Source organism: Carcharhinus amblyrhynchos, chromosome 11 (genome assembly GCF_965287045.1).
Source record: "Carcharhinus amblyrhynchos chromosome 11, sCarAmb.v2.hapA, whole genome shotgun sequence".
Lineage (NCBI taxonomy): Eukaryota > Metazoa > Chordata > Chondrichthyes > Carcharhiniformes > Carcharhinidae > Carcharhinus > Carcharhinus amblyrhynchos.
In genome coordinates, this window is record NC_137334.1 from 61,446,779 (window position 1) to 61,452,885 (window position 6,107).

Sequence of the window (6,107 nt, forward strand, 5' to 3'; positions counted from 1 at the left end):
AATATTGGAACCAGGGAGATAAAATAGCTAATGTGCCAATATTAAACAAAATAAGGACTGAGATTTTCCTGGCAAGGGATGAATCTCAACCTTGGGACCTTACAAAAATACAACACCTACATGGGGCGGCTGTGGGACCACAAACAACTATCCTCCTTGTGGCAGTCAATGAAGAGGCTGTCATCTAAATAAGGGCAGTAGGCTGGCTTTCCACATAGTTGGTCAAGTCAGAAGGCCAGCACCTCTACAATCCTTGCAGCATTGCAGAGTGAAGGGGCTGATGCTGAGGTTGCAAGGAAAACCAGATGGCACTTCCATTTTAAGGCACCCTCATAGAACTGGTAAAAGATTTTGTCCTATGCCAGGGTTAATCAGGCAGCTCCTTGTGATTGGAGTGGCTATGGGGTGACTATTGGCTCTGGGGCTCTCATGGTAGGTCATGGAGCCTCCACTGTTAATGCTATCTCCACCCCACAGGATGCCACTATGAAACTGCCCTCATGCAGTAGGTGGTTTCTCCACTCAGTGGGAACCAATCCATCACTGGCAATATGCCCATGTCCCAGGAAAAATGGTGGTCAATTGTTTCTTCAGTTATTGAAATTGGCCATTGGCCTCAGAGCAGTAAACAGTTGAGTTGCTGCGATCCATGAGAAAGACAAAATGGCCCAACAACATGACTGCATGATGAGCCCTACCTAATGTGTGCACCTGGCCATTTTACCAGTCTGCCACCTGAGGACCAGTAAAATCTCTAACAGGCAACCAAAATAAATTGGAAAATTGCTTTTGTGAAAGTGTCAGCTTTCTTTCCTAGGTTGCTGTGGTAAATGAAATATTGGTAGAAAGCATTCTTCATGACAGCAAAGCCTTGGTTAATTAAATTGCATATGCAACTTTACTGAACTTAGCTGAACATCATCCAAATCTGTCTCAAGTAATTCACTCAACAATCGAGCATTGGGTCACAAGGGTCACATTGCTCAGATACGACCCTGGCTAGTAATTTAATCTGAGGCATTCCATATTGATGTGTAATTCTTACTAAAGGCATATCAAGTAATTGAAAATTATTTAAATGTACTTCAACAGTCTTTTGCCAATGATCTGCTTACCATTGCTCGGTTTCTGCCAATATTGCCAACTCTTGGAATCTTTGACATGGGTTGTTCCAGGAGTTGTTCATGATCAGCAGTTTCAGCACGTCTTAGTCTACAGCAGTGAAATTTAGATAGTGGTTAATTCAGAAAGTGCATCTGTATTAGAAGATTAAGAATTCTACAGTGGATCAGATCTATGGAATGTTCTACTATTTACATTGAACAGAATAGATTTTCAGCCGTAGAACTGTTTCCATCATGGCCCAGTGTACTGTTGTCTAACACTTGTCCAAGTGAAGTTTGTGATATATTAATGTTACCCCTTCACTCTCCAAACATTTCAGACATTGTTTTTTTAGTATCATCAGCTGTTTTTGGTTGCTGTGGGGAGGAAACTATTTGAATTTTTTTTTGTAGAAGTGCCTGAGAAGAAAGGTCAGTATTTTGCAGAAGATGTTGGATATAGGATCAAAATACTACCATATTTTAACATAAAATAATGCTAATATTTCAGCCCTGACTGCCCTCTTTCTACTAGAGAAACAATTTACATTGTTCACTAAATTCCAAAGTTCCTGTATTCAACATGAAGACTGTTCACTTGGACAAGATGTCAGAAGGTTGTTAGCATTCAATTAGATTGAGGAGGAAAAGGAGTTATAATACAGAAAATTGAGAACTAAAGGGCAATTGGACGGGACAGCGCAGTAGCACAGTGGTTAACATCGCTGCTTCACAGCTCTAGGGACCTGGGTTAGATTCCCAGCTTGGGTCACTGTCTGTGTAGAGTTTGCACATTCTCCTCGTGTCTGCATGGGTTTCCTCTGGGTGATCCGGTTTCCTCCCATGGTCCACAGATGTGCGTGTTAGGTCGATTGGCCATGCTAAAATTGCCCTTCGTGTCCTGAGATGCATAGGTTAGCGGGATTCGTGGGAAAATATGTAGGGATATGGGGGTAGGGCCTGGGTGGGATTGTGGTCGGTGCAGACTCGATGGGCTGAATGGCTTCTTTCTGTACTGTAGGGATTCCATGGTGATATCCCTTGTAATTTTAGGTGCTGATTGCTATTAATTTCATAAAAACCACTTTGGCCAGGACTTTGTCAACAGAAGGACATTCCTGATGTCATAACCAGAACTGAGGCCACTTCTGTTTTTTTCTCTTTAAGAGCCAGCAGCGTGCATGCAAAACATGTGCGATCGAGCAGGAGGGGATGCTTTTCATTGGTGAAACCCGCCATCTGCTGACTTTGCAGCATCTATGGGCAGCCAATTGAAGAACCTCCTTTTCAAATAGGGAGGCCGTGTATTACTGTCAGGACACTCCACCACTAAGAACATAATCTTTGTCATAGAGTCAGAGTATTACAGCACGGAAAAAAGTCCCTCAGCCCATCATGTCTGTGTCAGCCATCAAGCATCTATCTATTCCAATCCCAGTTTCCAGCACTTGGCCTATAACCTTGTATGCTACGGCGTTCCAATTGTTCATCTCTACATTTCCTCAATGTTATGAGGGCTCCCGCTTCTACCACTCTTTCAGGCAATGCGTTCCAGATTCCCACCACCTTCTGGGTGAAAAATGTTTTCCTTCCACAATGTGGAAATATCTAACCATTACAGTAAATCAGAACCATAATGCAGCCACGCCTCCCTGCACATTCTCCTTTACCCTGCCAGAGAAAGGTGGGAGGTGCTCTTTCCCGCAGGAAGCATCAAAAGACCCTCACACCAGACCAAGGTGGTCTGGATGGAGGTGGCAGACAGAGTGAGCAACTCTGGAGTGACCCACCAAGCTTGGGTCCAGTTTGCTCCCGTAATCCACCCCATGAGACCTTCCACTACCTGATCCTAGCTCCATAGCAAATTTAACATCTCCCTTTAACCATGACTGTTCCTTCAATCAATCAGCATTCTCAATTCAGCCCTCAGTATCTCACCATTGGTAGCACCGATTCCATCCTTCATCCAAATTTCAATCCCTGTTTGCTTCACTCATCCCCAGCCGCCTGCAAGACCACTATATTCGGGATACTAAGTCCTTCCCTCCACTGCACCCCCTACAGTAGAGCGCTACCCGTTCAAATCCCATCAGCAAATGCCACAGGTAAAATATGGAAATCTGTTGACTGACTATATGCACAATTGCACAAAGCTGACTGGTGCACGCTACATTTAAATAACAGTGACCATGTTGCAATGAGATCCTCATGCATTTCTGACTTGTATCCTGTGGGTAGGCTGTCAGAAAATTTAGCCCTATAGTTTGAAAATTCTGCACTGAATATTCAAAAGTCATTCAAGTGTCTGAAAATATTTGTGGCATCCCTAAGTCATTATCACCTTAAGAACATTCTAATGCTTCTAATGTGTACCTTCAAAACAAGTATGTAGAAATAATGTTATGCATTTCAAAAGTGCATTTGCATTAGAATAAAATGACTTAAGTGATTAATTAGTATCCTTATCTTGAGTTGTACTTTTATTAGGGTCTTTCTTGTATATCAATGTTGAGAATATTAGATTCAGATACAATAAATAATATTACCTGGTGCATGCATAAATGAGTCCAATTGACAGACTCAGTATTACAACTCCAGCTACAATACCAATCACCAAGGTACTGAGTTTAAATCCTGAAAAATACAATTACATTTTGAAATAATTATTAAACAAACTATCACAAACTGTACCTGAAACCTTTGAACCCTAGTATTGATGCTGTAAATTGTTATTACATTGTCAATTTTTAGGCTGCATGGTTTATAGAGCAATCTGATTCTCCAGCCTCCCAGCCACATGTATACCACCAGGGAGGTGACGTGTTGTGGCATGATTCTCTGTCCCACTGCTGTCAGTGGGAATTCCCATTGACATCACCCTACATGGCTGGGAAACTTGCGGGCAAGGGTACACTGCTGGCGGGACCAGAGAATCCTGCCAGCATGAATGGCTGGAGAATTACTGCCATTGTTTCTCTTTGAAAGAGCTATTGAATTCATTCTACTTCCATACTCTTCTAGCAGAATCCAGCAGTGTTTTAATTATCAGCTGTGTGTCCAACTTCCTTTTGAAAGTTACTATTGAAACTGTCTCCACCAGACTTTCAGGCCATGCATTCTAGGCCAGGGTTTGGTTATTTCTGTTGGCTGGACAGCTGGTTTGGGGTACAATATGATGCCAACAATTCCCATACCAGCTGAGGTTATTCGTGAAGGGCCCACCTTCTAGGAAATTTTCACAGTAGCTTCATTGCAGTGTTGACGTAAGCCTACTTGTGACACTAATAAATTAACTTCTAAACTTTGCCTGAGGTGTGGTGATCCTCAGATTAAAATCATCACCACTCAGCTCTCCCCCTCAAAGGGGGGAGTAACCCATGGTTATTGGGGTGGCACGGTAACTCAGTGGTTAGCGCTGCTGCTTCACTGTGTCAAGGACCTGGGTTCAATTCCTGGCTCAGGTCACTGTTTGTGAGGAGTTTGCACATTCCTGGTTAGGTGGATTGACCCAAACAGGCACCGGACTGTGGTGGCTAGGGGAATTTCACAGTAACTTTATTGCAGTGTTAATGTAAGCCTTACTTGTGACTGACAAATAAACTTTACTTTATCTGGGACTATGACGATTTTACTTTTAAACACTGCATTAAAAAAGTCACCATTCCTCTGATTCATTTGCCAACTGTGTTAAAGCTATATTCTCTGATTAGTGGCCTGTGTCAGGAAAATAGTTTCTCATATTTACTCCTTTAAAATCCGATTACTTTGATCACCTCTACGAAGCATCTCCAAAATCTTCCCTAGTCTTAAAAAAAATCCAAGCTCCTCTCATCTTGGCACATTTCAAACTTTTAATTTCTTTCTTCTGTTTTGTAGATAAGAAGTTTGTAAGTGTTACAGTAAGATGAAACAGCATAAAGAGAAAATAAAGCACAACTGAATGTAGTTTGGGCATCATCTATTATCAATTTAGAAAGTAGTTTGGCATAACCTCCGTGGAGAGTTGACCTCATAGAATCATGGGCACGAACTTACCGGCTGTTCACTCCCTGTCCCATGGCAGCAAAGTCGGAGAATTCAGTGGCTAGCCGAATCTCCATTCTCTACAGCGGAATGGGAAAATCCATCAGTGTGAACCATGGTAAGATTCTGGCCAATGGATTTATTTAATATGAATATCACATAGGCCGACAACAGATCAACAAAGCTTTCATATTATTCGTTCATGGGATATCGACTTTGCTGACAAGGTCAGCATTTGTAACCCATCTTTAGTTGCCCTTGAACTGAATGGCTTGCTAGGCCATTTCAGAGGTCAACAACATTGCTATGGAACTGAGCCACATGTAGGTCAGACCAGGTAAAGATGGCCAATTCCCTTCCTGAAAGGACATTAGTAAACCAGATAAGATTGTGATGGCTGAGATATACAGCCTTAATAAAGATGGATGTTATTTTAGTTTTAAATTAGCAGCACCTAGCAACAATTATTGACAATTTATTCATCATGATACTTTCACACTATATTTACATCCCACAGTTAATATGGCCTTGGGAAACAAGAGGATCCAAAAGGTGTAAATTGTCCATGTGCTTCACCTTTTTAACTATAACTAAATGTTAAAAAATCCTTCTTCTATCGTCAGACAGAGGAAGTCCATTTTTGAAATATCATGGCCCTTGCCTTGGAGTTCAGAATTTTGGAGAGCAAATTGTGGGCTCATCAAGGTGAAGGATGTCAATGTTTGGAAATGCTTTATCATTGTTTTTAAGCAAACATCAGGATAAAGCATTAACAAAACACTTATGCCTTATGTTAGAGATGGCGAATTCCCTTCACTATCCTTGAATAGTGTACCTTGATAGAAATTTCACACACACCCATTTACACACACACACACTGTTCTTCCATTAATAAGAAAATTCTATTCTCTTTGCTTGAAGCCATTAATTAGATTTCTTACCATCCTCGCAGTCTTCTCCACTAAAACCATATGGACAACT

At 41.6% G+C, this 6,107-nt stretch overlaps 1 long non-coding RNA gene across 1 annotated transcript; it reads right to left on the reverse strand.

The window, feature by feature from the left end:
- Nucleotides 1-1,113: 1,113 nt before the first annotated feature.
- LOC145349724 (uncharacterized) lies at nt 1,114-6,107 on the reverse strand. The gene is made up of 3 exons (XR_013888140.1): nt 6,068-6,107; nt 3,650-3,737; nt 1,114-1,212 (listed from the first exon to the last, which is right to left on the reverse strand). It is a non-coding gene; the product is annotated as an uncharacterized LOC145349724 (long non-coding RNA).